General features: G+C 29.4%; 1 protein-coding gene across 3 annotated transcripts in view; it reads right to left on the minus strand.

The window, feature by feature from the left end:
* The window catches only part of LOC132951621 (complexin), a 218,629-nt gene that overhangs the window by 160,954 nt on the left and 36,974 nt on the right, over positions 1-20,701 (minus strand). For all 3 annotated transcript variants that reach the window (XM_061023435.1, XM_061023436.1, XM_061023434.1), the window contains exon 3: positions 12,224-12,268. The gene's annotated coding sequence lies outside the window, so the exon portion shown is untranslated. The remainder of the gene's footprint in view (positions 1-12,223; positions 12,269-20,701) is intronic.

Raw genomic sequence — 20,701 nt, forward strand, 5'->3', positions numbered from 1 at the left:
TCCTAAAAGGTGATGACAGACACAAAAATAAAAAAATAAAAAAAATAAAAAAAAAAACACACATCATTGTAAAATCAATACATTCATCGCTTCGCTCAGAATCTAGAAATGCCTATGGCATTAACAAAATGTCCAACAATTAAAACGAGTTAATTAAAAGATACATTAATAATTTTTATTTTTCTTACCTAGAACAGGGTATTTATATTTACGTAAAAATATATTTGAGTATTGGTTCTCGGTGGTAAAATCATTAAAATATAGAGTTTTAAAAGTATTTACGATAATATTAAGTTAAAATATTTAAAATAAAATTATCTGTATTTTGCCTTTAAATAGTTTGAATTCTTGTGTGACTGCGCTGGTGTTACAAGAGCAATAGTTAGAAAATAGTTGTGAATGTTTAAACAGTATTCAGTATTTTGATTTATAGGGTGATATGTTCAAAGTTTGATTTCCACCTTTATACCTCTATACTTTGTGAAAGGGATATTTTCTGATAGTTCAGCGTAACACAACTTTGGTTATGTGTAATAACCGTATTGTATCATAATTCATAAAATAAGCGTATATACTTATTGTACACTGTCCACCAGAAAATATTTAATTATAAAATAAATATTGTTGGTACATAATATATGGACTTACAAGGAAATACTGACTAGGTGCTAATAAAGTTTGAAATTGTAAGTGGTGATTTATGTGCAAATAATATTAACTAAGCTACGTAGATACATAAAAATATTTTATTTAATTCATGTCTATTTACAATATTAGTTAATATTTCACTGCACCAATTTAATAATAACACCTTATTAGTAGGTATATTAAATTTTAGTAAAAATAAAAATAAAAATAAAAAAGTTAATAGTACATTTACAGTGTATTACTTTTGACCAGAGTACTCCTAAAACTAAAATTGTCATTCTACGACAAACCAAATACAAATATTAAATAATAATAATAATATATAATTGTGATATCTGGATAACGATGTAGAGATATGTTAAATCCATCAGCTCATATTTAATGTAAAATCCCTTAAATGGCTTAATATTAATTCACCTTAGCTTAAACAAGAACAAATTACACATTATAAAGTATAATCATGGTTAGGTTAGGTAAATCATCGCAAATAAAATAAAGGCAATTGAATGGTGAACAGTAACGAATTCGAATTGGAAACAAGTGTAGATGCCCACACCTACACAATAGTGTACCCAAATTGCCTATACAACGCGCCGTCGTACGGTTGATTTTCATTATATTATTGTATTACAATATAAAACTGTATTAAAATAACATAATCTATCGCATGTAGATATGATAAATAATTTGTTTACAATAACGTAATATTTGTGATAGCCACGGGTGTTGGTAACATAGCAGCAGTGTGTCCTACTTAAAAATGAGATTTGTTGATGACTGGTGGGAGTCATTTATTCTACGTGTGTGTGTGTGTGTGTGTGTGATGGAAAAAGCTGTTGTGCCAGGTACCTAGGGACGAAGGAACGTTCAACGGAATGTTTGGCACGGGTATAATTGATTGCATTGCAAAAAGTGATTTATAAAATGTCGCCAGACGAAAAAAGTTTCGTTACAAATGCGCGTATCAATAGACAATAATAAAGTGTAGTAGTAGTGGTGTTTAACAGTTAGTGTCCGTCACCACCAAGTTTTACACGTCATCGCGTACATGCTATGGATTATGCACGATTATAATGTTTAAAAATTCATTCGTTTAAATTAAATCGAGTTAATTATCGTTGCTACAACCTTGATGTGTTTTTTTTTTTAAATCGTATTATGTTACAGAATTTTAAATTTATAGTACTATTTAAATAATATAAGTTTCCGCTGATCAATAATCATAAATTATCGTTTAAATTTAAACAAAGCAACTAATTTAAATATATATGTATATTCAAATACAGACTGCAAATAAATATTAGTAGCTACAACAAAAAAAAAGGTCAAAGAAAACGGTAACTCTAAATTATCTTATTTCTAAATGCAAATGATGTAAAAATAAATTAATGTAATAAATCATATTTTGTATAAACATATCATTATATCAAGAACATTTTTTCATGATGGATTACAAAAAATAAAAATAAAATGTTTTATATTATTAATGTTAACAATTTAATCATATCATTTATTTTAGAAATACAGATATCGGAATAATTTAGTAGGCAATTAAAGATTGTTTACTCTAAATATTAGAAAATAGTTAGCTAATAACTAGTATAAAGTTAATAAAAAGATAGCATGAAAATAGTAAAAAACGATTTAAGATCTATTCATGTGACTTCAGTAAAAAGTTTTTTGTCTGAAAATATCATAACATTTTTGAAGTACTTAAAACAATATAAAATAGTATACGTAGTTTGGTAATTATGACATAGGTATTATAATTTAAATAAAAATAATACACTTTTAAGTTCTAAACAAACATATTATAAAATACATTATAAAACCATACAAAAATAAGTAAATTAAATTATATAAATTATAATCGATCAATATTTAAAAAAATATTTAAAATCATTTTCTTTGCAAAATATTTTTAATAAAATAGTAAATCAATCAGTGGCACCGAACCTATAACCTAAGAGGGGCCACCGCCCACCCTTTTTTTCAATGGGTGAGGTCATGGGGGTCCGTGGGTACCCCAACAAACTATTTATGAATTATGTTCCTAACTCCTAAGCTATTAATGTAAACATATGCAGCAAAATTTTGTAAACAGGGGTAGTGGTCCGTATAACTTTTGACTTGCCCCCCCTTTTAAAATATAGTTTGGCGCCACTGAACTCGATCTTTACAATACGTATAAATGTTAACATACCAATACAGTTAAATGACCCAACTACTTCTTCACCTACCATATTAAACTTTCAATTTTAGGAATAAGTAGTTCTTTAATTTTTTTGTAATACTTTTACTTTTGATATAGTTTACAACCACTGTAAGTATATACGGGGTGGATACAGTTTCTCGAAAGAAAAGAAATTGGTTGTATAATAGTTCAAAATGAAATACTTCAATCATTTTTTGGAGTGAAATAAATTATTGCCGAAGTAGATTACAATGTTGAGACAATTGACCATTAAGAGAAATTACGATACCAATCATGAAAGTCACGACAAAATGTAATACTAAAATTATTGGGATAATCGTATGTCAATTGGTATTTGCTATTAGATATTTTAAAATTATTCTTTAATACGGAGGCCTAATAAACTTTCATCGATTTAATATATTTTTTTTTTATAAAGAAGAACAACGAGTTCATACAACTCTTTTACCAATTATAATCAAAGAAATAAAATATAAAACAATAGATGGTGATAGACACAGAGTATACTACTCAATATTAAATAGAAGCAAACATATTCATGAATAACAGTTAACCACTCAGAATTTTTTATTCGTCCGGAGACAGGAAAATAAACATAAAAAACGAAATCTATTGTGAATTGTTAACTCGAGATACTTACAATAATATTGAAACAAACCAGAAGTCCTCTCTACAAAATGGATATCTTAAAAAAAAAGTAAAGAAAATAGAGATCCCGTCAACAAAATACAAAAACAATTTTTGACGAATTCCTGACAGATGTAAAAAATAAAAATTTTACGATTAGCTTCATACACATATAGTCCCGGAAAAAAACTTATTATAACTTATATAAAAACAATTTTGACAGAGAAATTGCTTACAAGAAATAATTTAAGTATTTTTTTTTGATATGGTAAATTTTTTAATTTTTTTTTTACATTTTACTCAACTCACAATATTTATAATTTATTATTATAATTAAATAATGATTAAAATAGCAAGTTAGAAATATTGATGTTTGGTAATAACAACAAAATCATGTTCTAGTTTATAAAATAATTTTCTCTTGCATCATTATGGTACAGAGCGGATCATGTTTTTATCAATGCAGTACAATTAAAGAACATTTAATAATGTCATTAAACAGAATTAGAAATGCTACTTTTGAAATAATACAATAATAATAATAATAATATCTTGTTATGAAAAATGCATTCTTATAAGATTCTCAAAAATAATGGTGCAGAATGATCAATGATCATTAAATTGTATTTTTATTTTCATCGTAACTATTTATTGTTTTTCATAGTCACAATATTGATTATTGAATTTAGGTATCTAACTACAGATTTATTTCAAAACAATATAATGACTTTGCTGATATTTAATTACAATTTTAAGAATCAAGAAGTAGATAATATAGCGTACTGTGGTAATTATTCAAGATTTAATCTGTAACATGACAAAATGAGAACAAAAACACTTATTGTGCGATAGAAGATGTGACAAACCGCGTGTGCCTATATTAAATCGATAACGTTCATCTCCACTAGGAGCGTAATATATGTACCAAGTTTCGCATTAAATATGCACCTAAAAAAAAAGAAGGAGAGATAAAGTCGTGATTTTTTGTGACAAACATCGATGAATTCACGCACAGAAAATAACCACATTGGAAAAATTATAAATTATTATTTTCCATTTTATTGGCACCGTCACCATCAGGATTACGAACGCTGATTTATGTGTGTCGGTTTTTGTTGTTTTAGCGTTGTCTATTTTCCATTTGGATGCAAAACTCGAAAATCCTCCAGCTCCTACTTCGCTCATATTGATTTAATAACACACGTACAGCTACGGTGTTTTCAAGCTTTGTATGACGGCAGTGGCGACAGCGAAGAAGGATGGCAATGACTGATTGTCGTCGTGACGTTGCTGCTGGTGGTGGTAGTGGTGATGGAGGTGGTGGTGGAGGTCGTAGTGTCGATGGAGCGGAAGCGGCGCTGGTGAGTGAACGGTAGGGGTGGTAGTGGTGGAGGAGCTTGTGTTACCGGCTGGTAGTATAGTGAAAGAAAAGAGTAGAATGTTTGCTCAAAACTCGGTGACTGCTAAGCAGACAATGGCAAATCAAATATCTTTTTTCTTTCTCGATACTATTGACAAAAATAATAACTACCCCATAATTGTTTTTAATAATTAATCTGTTTAATAACATCTCCATAATGACTGACGTCGTTAACGTATTGTTTTTACTTTTTAAACCAAACTCGATATTTCATATTATTTTATGCGTGTCAAACTTCCAACGAACGTTAAAGGTACTTTCATCTTAGCTATGTCAACTAAGAATTACTCGACTAATCAAAACACAAACAAACTTAACGTATAAAGTATAATAGATAGTATTAACTATTAACTTTAACTTAGTATTAACAAGGTCATTTCAATTTTATGTCACAAAAATAGAGGGATTTGTTTATGACTTTAATGTAACCCTCATCTTAACAAATCTCCTAACCACCAATTCACTTAATAATTCAAATGATCCAATCGCATTAAAAATTGAAAGAGCCAAGTTAAATATTTAAGAATACCTATAAAGTTGTTGTAACTTATTTTATATAATTGTTATGCAAAAATACTTAACATTTTATTTGTTTACATGCCATTATTTGAAGTAAAAAATTTAAGTACATTTATTTTTTTTTAATGTCGGTCATGATATATTATTGATAGTATGCTTGTTGCTTACTTACCAATAATTACAATAGATATTTAGAACTAAAGTACATTACATGCTAATTGTTCTGTAACTACCTATTCGATCGTTAAAAATTATTTTTTAAGAATTTTTTTCTTTTTAAATGGGTATAACAATGGTTACCATTTATTTACACATTTCTATCACATTTATACAGTAAATTTCCTTAAAGTATTAATCCTATTATTTACGTGTAATATATTGGTCACTCTTATAACATAAGGTACAAATGGGATGTATATAATAAGTCCACGCATGAAATATAATTTATGATCGATCACATTCGTTTATATTACTTTTAAACCATTAACAACAAAATTATTAATGGTTAAACATGCATTTGACAAATTCACATATGCTATTTTGAAGAAACAAAAATTATCCAAGAATATTTTCAAACTTAAAGTTGTTTTGTTATGTGCTATAATAAAAGATAATAATGCGAATATGCATATACCTATATCGTAATTTTATGAAAATCCAATTAATAATAAAAAATGTAAGTACACTCAAGTTCATTATATAATAAGAATATATTATATATAATTATGAGCTAAGCGATGAATATTTAAGTTTAACAAGGTTTGTTTTTTTGTTTGTGTGTGTCTGACGCCACCTTGGGTGCAGTAATTTTTTTTCTCGATCCGATTAAAAATGTAATAAAATGTCACCCATAAGTTGTCCTTATAGTAATTTAAATATATCAAAAATACATAGGTAGGAAGTTTATTTTTTTTCAGCGTTTTAAGTTCATATTTGGATAACATTTTTCAAAATTACAAAAATCTAATATTTAATTAATTTAACACCTAAGACTTAGAAATGTTATAAATGGTTTCTTCCAATTTAAAAAAAAAGATGTAATAAAAGTTGTTTTTAAAAAACTGAAATTATGTACCTACTTATTTTTCTGCTTTTAACAGTATAAGAAAAAACATATTTGACCAATCAATGTATAAGTATAATATAAAGAGTGATGGTTTCAATAGTAAATTATTAAATAATAAGAACATTAGATAATGATAGGTAATAATTAGTAGATATAATAAACAATTTAATAATTTAATGATAAATATATGAATACAACTATTAATAAAATATATTAAGTTTTTATTAATATGTGCCAACAAAATAAATTAATAAAAATAAAACTTAGTTTTAAAGTTTACCTAACTATAATATTATTTTGAGTGGTATGAAATGAAAAAAAAACACCTATATTGTTGTATCCTAGAATATTTTTAAAATTTCTAGTATTCCGGATTTACAAATAGAAACATCAATCTTGCGCTCAATGTAAGGCCACAAATTCTTAAACTGATTTTACCGAGTTATAGATAGCGCGGCGGCGTGGCGGTGATGGTCTTAACGTTATATACCGCCTGAAATGTAATATTGAAACCTTCGATAGGATTTCCTTGGCCATTAGTGGTGCATTCAATGTGCTCAACTTGCACAGACCGACGGAGGGAAAACCCGTACCGTTCGTTAGAATTATTGAGAAAAACCGTGCGGCCATTATATATTATACCCTTTGCAAGACTACAGTATCCTTTGGACTGTGCTTCAGCCGCCACCACGCACTCGTTTCATTACCCCGGAGCGCGTTTCCGTTTGGTCACATATTATTAAAAAGGGGAAGTCGTATCGATTTTTGTCACGGTGAATTAATGTTTTATTTTTCGTTAGTGGTCTTTAGGAGGGAAAAAAATCATCCAGTTCCTGTTTTGTGCAACGGAAATGACCGATAAATAATTTTTACATCCCAATAACTCTGTACGAGTAAAGTCTGTAATGAAATAATATATAATAATATAAAAGTCAAACGAGGCATGAGAACAAAATTTACTTGTACGCTTTATGTGCGGTCGATTGACTCGAAGAGAACGGAAAATGTTTCGATGGAAAAACATAATGTTACACGTAAACATCAGAACCATAACACGGATATTATATAATATAATTATATATATTTTATAATGCGGCATTCACCGCGAAATATAATTCTAAAATCCAAGTAAACTAATGTGTCGTAGTAGCAATAAAATGTATACTAATTTGGCGGTTAACGCGTGTTCATATTCACAATTCAAATTTTATCGTTGCCACGAATTTGATTAGTTTTATATATTACGATTAAATTTAATTACACTCGAACGTAAGACTTGTATAAAATTATAATATAACATAATAGTGTATTGCGGTATTTCATGAAATACAATACAGATTGACCTTGCAGTTATTGTGGTTTACAATAGTGTAGTATATTTTGTATGTTTTTCGAATAAAGCCATGTCGAATATTTTATTTGTTTTTCATTTGTATAGTGTTACACCTATAATGGCTTATAATATAATAGGTACTTTGCTTATAATAGTTCTTTGTGGTATTATAGTACAGAAGCTAAGCTGAGGTAAGCTATGTAAGCATACGTATCATACATGCAAATTTAATTTTATGTTCGTAATAGAATTATTATTATTATCATAACACTATGATAACAATATTATCATTGCACTAATGTCCATAAATTAAATTAATATAAAACAAATATCGTTCAAGTCATGTTATATGATTTTGTCACTATTATATTTTATTCCAAAATGGCGGATCGACGATTACGTTATCTGTCATAAACACATAGTAGGTATACTGTTATTTTGATTTATTAAGATTAACATCAAATTCTATTTGATATGACTGTTCAATTTTTTTGTGTATTTCTCATTCGATATCATTATAATGTCACAAGTAGGAACCTAGTTATAATATCCAAGTTAAGTAATAAATCAAACATCCTAATCTAAAAATACGACTGTCTTCGTGATGAATATATTATTTTAATAATGCAGAAGTTTCAAAAAATAATATATAGCGCTTCAAATTTTACTACTACAGTATTTTTTTTCGAGTTCAAAATCTCTGTCAAAGTGACAGCGTAGCGGCAGCACTCGTACAATGCGACGTCAGACAGCGTTGTTTATGGAATATAATAAAAACGGTGCAAAAAGTGAATATTTCTAGAGATTTAAAGGTCAAATAGATTTGACGAGAAAGGGATAAAGTGTGTTGAACGCGAGGGTCCACCCACCTGCCATCATCCAAACCTACTAACCACCACCCCCACTACTACAACCACTACCGCCACTACCCAGTGAAATCCGTTGGGGACGCCTTACGGTATCGTATTTACATAATAATTCTCGAGGACGGCTGTAACGACGTGGTGGAGAGAGTGCAGTCATCAGCGTTAGTAGCAGCAGCTCACCGCTACGCAGCAACTGTGTTTATATGGTTTGATACAATAACGAGCACCAGCGTGTCATCTGCGGCCGCGGGTGACTCTGGAAAATGGACGTTAAGCGGCTTATGTGTATATTTACGTCGTCGTCGGTGCCGTTTGACGACCAGCAGCGTAGCCCGGCTAAGACTACCGAAGTACGGTATGGAAGACGATGAAGTCTAATGATTTCACCGCGAGATTTACAACAGATTTTCGGGGTAGCCGACGACGTGCACACAATATATAATATTATACCACCGGGGCTGGAAAACACTAAATAAATAATTCAGACTGGAGCGGGGAAAACATCGAATAAAACCTGTTCAGATGTTTTATGGCCGGCGTATATAATGTAAAAATGGCCCGGGCACGAGAAAAAGTCGTCAACGGTCCAGCCGCCGAGATTATATACACCGAACATACACCGCCGCACACGCACATTATACACCGCACCACTTGTCGGCGATTCCATTAAAATGTCAGCTTCCGCGTGAAACAATGACGCAGCATATGAAATTCATCATCTAATGTGATATGTCATTGTTCCTGCTGCTGCCGTTCCTCGATCCCCTCTAAAAAAACGGTGACAGCGCGCGGGGAAGTGGTTATGCGCGGTGGCGGTGACGAGAAAAACTCTAAAAATCCATTATTATTATTATTATTATAAGAGAGCATTACAACACCGTTTGCCACTTTTATACCATCTCCCGTCACCGTCCCAGGAATGATCGGCTTAATGATTTATTTTTTTCGGCACACTGACATTCTCATCGAATACATTATAATATAATATTTATACACATATAGGTGTATGTAATATGTGTGTGTGTGGGTGTTTTTTTAAAAACAAAACAACGACGAGGTTTTTAACCCACAATAGCGGTCACTAATGTTATTTGTATACCGGATCATCTGAAAACTATGTCATTGATGTTATTCTTGCAGGGAATACTATATTTTTTATTATTTTTTTCCATCTCGTTTTTACTTATTGACGTCAATTCGATTCGTATACTTTCAAATTGTTCACAAGCGATTAGGATTATTAGGACCAGTCACTTTACTTTGTTAACGTCCGTTAAATCGGGTTGTAAAACGTTTTCAAACTGTACACAAACAAAGTTATTACTTATAAACGGATTACCACACCATTGCACGCAACAAGCAGATTCTGCGCTAAGACTATATAAGATGTTTATCAGAAGAAAAACAAAAGATGTTATAATACACACATATTGAGTCCTTGGTGTCAAGAATTTCAGTAATATAGTATCTGAAATTCTAATATCAATACGTTCCTTAATTTAATGAAAATAATAATAAAATAATATTTTGATATTATTGCAAAGGATTACTCCAAGTTCATAGAAATCAGATTAACTGTATTGTACCTACAAAAAAACAATTGTAGGTATTTATAAAAATCCAAGACTGTATCTCGAATAATAATTGATACCGATATTTTTTATACACCAATTATTGATTTCGATGTTATTAATAAATAAATAAATAAATAAATAATTATTTGTTGAACGAGATGGAGAAAAAAGTTATAACTTATAAGGTACGGCGTCACGGTATATATTTTCTACCGAATAATCCCATGACACGCAAACTGATACCTATAGGTACTTCTGAGCACCAGGTTTGTTTCGTAAGTTTCGGTTAAATCTCAGGTTACCTGTAGACTGCTCATTTTCGAAGCTCCCTTGAGGGTTTTTCATATACGATGTAATATACTTGTACAATCAATGACCAAGACCAGTACAGCTTAAAATCATTCAAAATCGTTCGGCACATCGTTTGACGACACCGATGACTATTGCCACTAGGTATAGTAAACAGACGGATAGAGCTGAATTGAATAGTTTGTGTTTTCCCCTTGTATATACACGGACTGTAGTAACATTCAATGATTGATAACGGTTTATTGGGCCATAGATGTGTCGGTACAATAGAACAACTCGTACTAACGGCGAAGAATTACACAAAAAATACAAACACAATGAATTTTGGTAGATACAACAGTTTGAATTAGGTATAGTAATCGGTATTAAGAATAAAAATGGAACATATTTATTTATCGTTTGTGTATTATGAACGATTTAAACCTATTTATATAGTTATAGTTTTAAAAGTGTTATTTTTATTATTTTAAATTACATATATCAATGACTTTTTATGTTGAGGACTAAATGAATACGACGTGAATAATTGTTTTATAAAATAATCATAAAATATTAAAAATTATGTAAAAGACGTATTATATATTAATATATTATATTTCCATAGATTGTCATGGGTTTTATATTTTTGAAGATTGGATAAACAATAACTGATTTCAATATTATAGTTGCGTTATTCACATACCTAACAATATTATGAGATTGTATTCCATCAAGCTTCGAGTAATTATATTTGAATCGAGCGTCCATTTTAAATGAAGAATTTACAATCCATTCCAAAAATCATAAATAATTGTACAGAAACATTGAATTGTTATATAAGTATCAACAACTAGATTAAGTTAATTCTTCGTATATTTTAGTCACTTTTACTTATAATTTGTATCCAACAAATGTAACATAAGCTGTATAAGTCATTGATGGATTAAGTGGAGGGTGAAAAATACATTAACCCCCCTGAACCTGAGCTAGCTTTTTTAAAATATAGGGATCAATAATTAGTCTTTATCATAATTGATATAACGCAAAAGTAAAACGCCAGCGATGGATTGTCATCGATGAATTAAATTATTAAACTATACATGGGTTTAGAGCAATTTTCGGACTGTTTTTCCAATGAGCGTCTTTTCACATCGATTGATTAATAGTAGTATAAAATATCACGAATGATTATAATATACAAGCATGGTCACTACCTTTTATTATTTGTGAAATTGTCTGAATACAGTAAACTCATTATAAGTAAACTCAGGCTGGTCCTGATTTGAAAAAAAACTCCTCAAATATAAAAAAAAATATAAATAATTGAAAATATAGTGCTTAGTTATTTTTTAAAAATTTCAAAATCCATTATTGAAGGAAAATAATATGGACATGGACATGTATAAATCACCCTCCGTCCTCCATATAATATAAAATATAATTAACTATTCATCATAGCTACATGAATTATTAAGTATCTATCACTTCAGATTATAAAATACAACCAGTAAAATTTTTGAATCTCAATTCACCCCTACCACGGTGAGTGAAAAAACTCTCCAATGGAATGAGTTTCATAATAGTTTACTAATTTTCTAGTTTAGATACATCATCAATTATATTATATAATATTATATTTAGTTTGTATAACATAAAAAATCACTTACCTCAAGAAAACTTGAGTTAAGAATTGTTCTAGTCCGTTTGAGAACCTGAAAAAAAAATTGTATTAATATACTAAATCTAATAGATTTTATTTGCCTATTTACCTATTATTTTGTTAAAATAATTCAAATGTCTACTTTGTTACAATAATTAAACCTGAGTATTTATACATTTATTTTCTACGCTACTAATATTATATGAGTCGTTTGTTCTGTTCTAACAGGCAGATTCGGTATTTGTGTAATTATAATATTCACACTTAAACTAGAAAATTTTTGGTGTAAGTACATTATAATATATTAATAATATATTATCACATTGTAATATTATAGAAAATCTTTACTGTTTTGTGTATTTTTTATAGAATATAAACAAGCGTGATCGATTAAAAATAAAATAATTTTTATGTTTAACGAGAATAATTATTGAAAACGAAAACCACTACTACACAATATAAACGGAGCTTAGGCTAATATTTAGCAGTGGAAGTAGGTAGTTTTCGTTTACAAAAAAAAAAAAATGATATCAAATTTTACTTTCAATAGCTATATTGAAAGCGAGTAACCATCGCACGCCACGACGCAGTGCAGTGTATAATATACCTCCAACCAAGCTCATATAATAATTTATTTATAATGCAAATACGTAATTATAATATTATTATATCGCTAATTCGCTAACACCATTTTGGCACTCGGAGATGGGAGAGATCACACGCGCACACACGCACAAATACGTACGCGAATTCATAATACCACTCTACACTGTAGCTAATTTATCATCGTTCCTGCGGTGTTTGCTATTCTCGCAGATTGCAAGCGTGAAGCGTTTACATATATATACCAACTATCACAACTACTATACGTCGTCACCTATATATTATATTACGCGGTGCATAACAATAATGTATATCCGGTGACAGTGCCGTCGACAACTTCGCCACTCCCTCGCAACCCCGTGGAATCTTAGCTGCTATCAAGTCGTCCACCACGAGTCTCCAATGCGTAAAAACCGGTAAACGGATTACACCTCCACGTAAACGCGTGAAAGTGTGAAACGGGACTGTCGGGCGACGGGTGGGGAACGCGGTCTTCCAGGAGGGTGCAGATAGTGGTGAAGCCACGCCGCGTCTGGTTCGTACATTTAGGGGAGAGCGGCAACCGATCGTTTAATAATGCTCAATATATACATATAAACATATATACAGGGTGATTCCCCAAACACGCTCACTCCCATTTTCCCCTTTAATCCTTCTAATTACTTCAAATTCTGATTATAGGAATTTTAAATATAACTACCTACTTAAAGACCATATATATAGTTGTTTTCAAATGTTTGAGATTTTTTGTACTAGGCACATAATTAATTATTAAGGAATATTTTATGGCGTTTCTGTTTTTAAATGAGTGCCCACCTTAAATACCTATTTTAAATTATTTAAAAAAAATTTGATGTACCTAATTAAAAAATTGAACGAGTAGTAATAATAGGTTACTCAGTTATTGATATGTTTATTCCGAGGATAACAGTCCTTGAAAATGGTTTTATAAAATAGATATAATATCGGATCTAACATTTATTATACTTGGACCAATTTTAGAGTTGTAAATCATCTATATAATTTACAGTAGGAAAAGGGGTTCTCGTTCGAAAAACAGAATTTTGTATCCCTACAGGACACTCATTGAATGGTACAATAAATCTCAAGAATTTGAAAATATGGCCTTTAATTATATCTATTTAAAAATTACAAAAATCAGATTTTAAATAACTATTGAAGATGATAGTGGGAGTGAGCGCGCTTGGTAAATCACCCTGTAGGTATATTGTATACATGCGTATTATTAAACTGTGCGCGTGTGTATAACATCTGATTTCGACGACGCGCAACAGCAGCAAGGGTGTCGTTTTTGATCGAGGGTAATAATAATTAGCGAAGCAACTAGTGATGCGTGAAACAGCGCTACACTCCGTTCATCGGAATTATACAACCACAGCACCATCGTCGTCGTCACAGCTCCTGATCACCGCTATACCCGTTTAAATGTTTTATAATAATATTATATGACTATATAAGTATTAAATAATAACACAATCAGCGATGGCGATCGATGACGACTCGACAACGGTATTTTAACGTTTAATCTCGCCACGTCGGCCATCTTAAAAGTATGTCCACCTAAGTGGTAAAGACTTTTAGTCTTTATTTATTATTTTATAATCGGAACAGATATCTTCGGGCCATACGCAAAAATTGAATTGAATATGAAATTGATCGGAATTATATGTGTTTGTTAATTGATCATTGCTGCTGTAATGGTTAGCCAATGTTTACTCGAGTCTTCAAGCATCTGTGCATAGACTCGTTAATTATACCAAACGAAATATTTTTTCATCGCAAAGTGGTGAGCATGATATTGCTGCCCAAACTGCAGTAAAAATATATCTGCACGTATGGTTTGAAAAAAAACCAATCAATTTGTATTCGATATTATGTAGTGTAACTAAAAAAAATAATTATTATTATTATATTATTAGATGTCATCAATATTGATGATTATTTCCACATGCATTTATACGTTTCAAATCGTAATAATTTGTATTAGTTCTGTTGTGATATAACGTGACTCACAAATACTATTATTTAATTAATTATAACACTGGAGTGCACCTATGTTTGATTAAATTTCAATTTAATTACTGAGACCTAAATCAAATGATTCAATTCCAAATAAAAATGAATTTAGTTATCTACCATGGTAGCGTGTCTGGGTTTATATATTACACAATACTGTATATTATTTATATTAAACATATTATACACAAATTAATAATTTGTTCAATGAATATTTATTTAAGTATGTAAATCAGGTATGCAAAAGATTAAAAACAAATTAAAAATAATTATTAAAATAGCATCTATAGCTATACTAGTTTTCTCTTTATATGTAATAAACTATTATATTTTTTAAACTAAAATGTATGACCCGAAAGCTCATCATTATTATAATAATATTATATTCAACCGAATCAAAAAATATTTAAATATACCTAAAATAGTTTGTTCAATGTTTATCCGAGGTGATATTATTATTATGGATATAGTTTTGACACATCATCAATATATTACCTATTTAAAACCAAATAGCATGCTTTCAAAACTACCCCGCACATAGATAACTTTTTGTTTCAAACTCAAAAATGACTCATTGTTACAGATTTCTATATCAACGAGTTTATAATACAATATATTAATATATCACTGTTCAGTATAATATAATATTATATTCGGCCACAAATCAGAATTTTCAAACGAAAAAATCGGTAAACCGTTAATAACGACTAGTGTGGTAGTATATATATTTATTTTAATCTAGTAAGTGGTAACAACGATGGAGATTTGTGATGGCGTTAGTACAGGTAACAGAATAATAATATGATACTATACACTGACAAGACGTGACAATACATATTGGTGGTGGTGAAATGGTGTGTGAAATAATTCTGTGGTATATTATAATGATCGCGACCGTTGGAGGTAGTTCACTTAGTTGATTAAACGGATTCGCCTGCAGTATCTCCAACTATCTTTCTATACCTAGTGATGCTTTGAATTCACAACTACAGTCGCGCGGGTCCAAAGTATTTTTCACTCGAATTGTTGGAAATCTTCGGAATTTGACTTATTTCAAGACGGTTGAATCGAGGTGAAAAACGCCAGTATATATTTTAATTAGTCGTGTTCATACGATTTATCGCGTGTTACCTACTGCATTATGACAACAAAGAGATTGAAATTGGCCGGTAGGTACTTAGGTGGGGGGATGAACAGGTGCACACGGTACTCGTCTGCAATAGGGCTATGCAGGAAGATTCGTATATAATTTGACGCCATTGGTACTAATAAATAAAAATAATAATAATAATATACGACGGACCTCGGCGGAGGGCTGTGTTCTTCTTAAGACAGTTCCACCAAAATCATGATAATAATATGAAAATATTTTTTCTCGTATACAATTTTTGCACGTACCTACTGTGTATGATATTATTATATTTGACGGAGGATAATTGGCCATTGAAATTGAATAAAGAATAGAACAAGGAAAAGTGTAGTAAAAGTTAAGAGTTTCAAAAATAATAACGATGAAAAGCTCAGGATTATTATGAGAATTAATGAGATTTATACATATTATATTGTACCTAATCTATTCCACGTTCTGAACTTTGCATTTCTATAGTTTTTTTTAAAAAAGAGTGAGATCTAGATTATAATATAATTAAATTACTATAATGATGTATGGTTTTTGATATACCTTAAAATTGTATAATATGTACATAAATGTATATTTGTTTACATTTGCAATAAAAAAAAAAAATTAACACAAATAAATAAATAAATTTTTTAAATGTTTTGAACGCTTAATTTTATTAGCCTCTAACAAACTGACAATCATATGCAATCATGCTTAAGTTAGGTTAGTTAAACAATATAGAAATGGAGAACAATGTGTTTGTTAATTATTAATTAAAAGCCGAGTATAATATTAGGTAGCGTGGAAAATAATTCAATTGTAAAATTGCACTGATAAATTATGTTCCTATTGTAGATTTTAATTTTAAATCAAAAAGTATAACAAAACAGTTCTTTTTTATCAATAATTTTAAAGAAAATTATTAAACACGAATTCTATAATTATACAGGAATACAAGATTATCGACCAATTAATAAGAAACAGCTAAACGAAAAAAATTATACCTAAGCACCTAAGTACCTAAGCAAAGATCAAAAGTTAGATAATGGTTTTCATTTATTTTCTATTATTATTATTATTATTATTATTATTACGCCATTTTTCTTCTAATAAAATTGAAACAAGAAGTTTTTTACATTTTCTTCAAAGTCATATTATAGTAGATTATAATGACATTAACTTTTGTTCTAAGATTTGGTACTTTAAATTTGATAGTTGATATTCAAATAGAAAATTAACTGATCTACAAATGTCTATTTAGGTGATTTCTTAAAAACATATCAATAATCTAGTTCCATACATTTTAATGATTTAAAATATAAGCCTAAAATGTAAAGCAAAAGTATGTAAAAGTAGGGAAAAAACGTTTAATCGTCTCATTTAAATTGTATACATTATACGTATTATTGTATTACTGTACTATATCCTTACCTATGACATGCGAAAATCATATTTAAAAAAAAAAAATAATAACTTCGTCATGTTACATGGAAAAATGTAATATACGAAAATTGAGATGCTTATCAGTTACCACTAACACAAAAATAATATATATATACATACATTTACATAAATTTCTTTTTGAATTCATTCTTAGAAGAAAAAAAATAGTAGCAAAAAAATAACGGTAACGTTTTATAATAATGACGCATCATTATCGTTATCCTTCATGAAAATTCGTCTTATGTATTTTATTTTAAGATGCATAATATATAAGAATTTCCATAGACCATAGACAATTAAAATCACATTATTATATGTCTAAAGTTGATAGCAATATCCAACTGAGCTAAACGTTACGTCGATATCAAAGAAAATCAGAAACTTATTATTAAAAAAAAAAAATATATTTATAATGACAATCGCAACCTGTATAAAATCACTTTGTATACATATTAATAATGAGAAGAAAGAGATTAATTTACTGGTGTTCATAAGCCTACATTTTTGATAACTCTCCCCCTGCGAATAGTACAATAAGAATTACATATAGTTGCAAGCATTCTTATTAGGCTGCCACCAACGTTGTCGAGTAAAACTGAACAAATGAGAATGCATCGGTGAGGCCCATTCATTGGTGACGGCCAAGGTTTTCCATTTCCACGTCACGGTCGTACGCTATGTACTTCTGCTACTGTCATTGGTCGTGTAGAGGTGCAGAGATAATAAACAACCGTCAACCGCACATACCGATACAACACTACACGTGTAATGTAGAAAAAGAGAAAAAAGGTTTCAACAATGGATTTTTACCGAAAACCCTCGCCACTGGCGTCAAACTAAAATTTAAAAAAAAACGCATTTCAATGTCATTTGTCCGGGTATGCGTATAGGGGTGATATTGACTGTACTTTTCCCAGTCGACGTCGTCCCCGACCATACTATACCTACCTACATAATATACCGATATATACTGCGTGGTGAAAATCTGATAGTTGCATATTATTGCTTCTCTCGGTCTACTAAAAGCTACCTCGTGCCATGCGATTTTCCACGTCTTTTCGTGTTCCATTGTCGACCAACCTTTGCACTCGCATACCAGCCCGCATGGTAATTGGCATCGTTTAAAATTGCTTAAAAAGGCAATAATGACAGCAGAACGTTCAAGACGATCGACGTACCATAGTGAACGCAGTCGGGTGTGATTTGTATTAAAACTGATCCGCAGACCAGAAAACATCCATAAATTCTTCATTTTTTACCACATAATCACATGACGTTTATTGACCGATGCGCGTATTTTTTTTTCCATCATTATTATTTATAACTATGCTCAAACTGAATGAGATTTCCAAATGACAAAACTATTTCATAATATTAAAAATGTTTAATTTCTTTTTTATACCGTCAATAAAATGTACCATTAATCACAATATCTCAATATTATACCTTATTTAAATATTGTCTAATGCTGTAAATAATGAATATTTTTCAGCAAGATTATTATTTCATTCATATCTTAACCGGAAGACGTTAACACGTTGACTGCCACATTCCCGCTGGCGATCCAAGTCATTTCGGCGCATCTCAGGCCACACTATTTTTACATAGTTTGTCGTAAATGTTTACATTTATAAAAATAGCTCCAGTTGTTCAATTTTAAACCAAATAATTCCAAAAGTTCAAATAAATATATAAATATATATCTGAGTATAAACATACATTTAGTAAGCATCTATTGACTAGTCAATAGTATATTAATTATTAGAAGAAAAATAAAATATTATTTATTATTATAATAATACAATATTAAGCACAATTAAGTGATGGACGATGTTTGATATAGAGATTTCCGTATTTATAGAAAAGAACAAAATTAACGCCACTATAAATCAGTATAAAAATATATATAACAAACACATTTAAAAAGTTTAAAATAATTGAAACACTCGGGTAAATTGGTAAGACCATCTCTCTGAAGATCGTTTATAAGCGTAGCGATAGGAAATAGACTGTCAAACGCGTAAAGATTGATCGACGTTTACCTGTCCAAGAGTTTCACATCCTCACTTTCCTACTCATAGATTTATCGATGAAACATTTGATAACAAATTTTTCAACTTTGAAAATTTCAATCAAAAGTAGAAAGAAGTAATAAATAATATAGTTTCTCATCGATGTCGCTATTCAAATTTTAATAATTTGAAAATAAGTCTTTAGTTATGAGTCTCTAGGATATAGTAACACATTTGTGTAAATATTTAAAAAAAAAATTTCTTTAATAACATCACAACCATACATCAGTATGCATCAGTTAATACTTTTGTATACAGTTAAGCACTTTTGCTATCTCAAGATTAAATCTTAAAAGTATTATAATCCAACTAAATTTTCTTAACACTGTATAAACACTAAATATCCAAATCAAATATTGTCAAGTATAATAGTATAAGTATGTATTATATACTTTTCAAGCCACGAGAAAAATTATACATAAAAATATAATCTGAGTTATGAATTATGATTAAAACTAGAATGTTTTGATGAAGAAAATATGATTAAAATTAACAAAATATTGTGGAAACAAAACTTGTACAACAGTCTCTAATGTAATGGATAAGTTTTTACCTACCTTTAATCAAAGTTAAATTAACAATCTTAAAATGTCTAGCAAACATGAAAAATAGACTTTAGTAATCTAACATTTAAATAATATGAGTAGGTAGTTCGAGGTTGTTAAGTCAAATACAATACATGTTTATTGTATACACATATTTTTATTAGCAGAAGATGTAGCAGTATGTTGTACATTTAACTTTAAAGATTATGAATACATCGAATGTATAATTTATTTTAGAATATTTATACATTTCTTTCACAATTTTTAATTTTTTATACGTATTGTCGTAATATAAGCAACTTTCAGAGCACTTGAAAAACAAATTAATTTTACACCTAATGATTACCGGTTATTTACTTAAAGTAAGTACAACATGTTCATAGTTTTAATATTTAGCATAATATTTTGCTATCTATTCATAATAAATTAATATACAATTATTTTTGTTATTCAATTATTATTGATTTTAAGTTAAGCATAATTTAATAGAAAGTGAATAATTTATACTATTATACAATGTACATGGGTCATTCAATTAGTATAAAACTTAGTATATTATTATGACATTGTGCATAGTAATATTATAGGTAATACCTAATAATAGTATGACCTATGAATAATGATATTATTAAAAGTTATAACGTATCAAAAGTAAAATATTCCAT

The sequence above is a fragment of the Metopolophium dirhodum genome, chromosome 9 (genome assembly GCF_019925205.1).
Source record: "Metopolophium dirhodum isolate CAU chromosome 9, ASM1992520v1, whole genome shotgun sequence".
NCBI lineage: Eukaryota > Metazoa > Arthropoda > Insecta > Hemiptera > Aphididae > Metopolophium > Metopolophium dirhodum.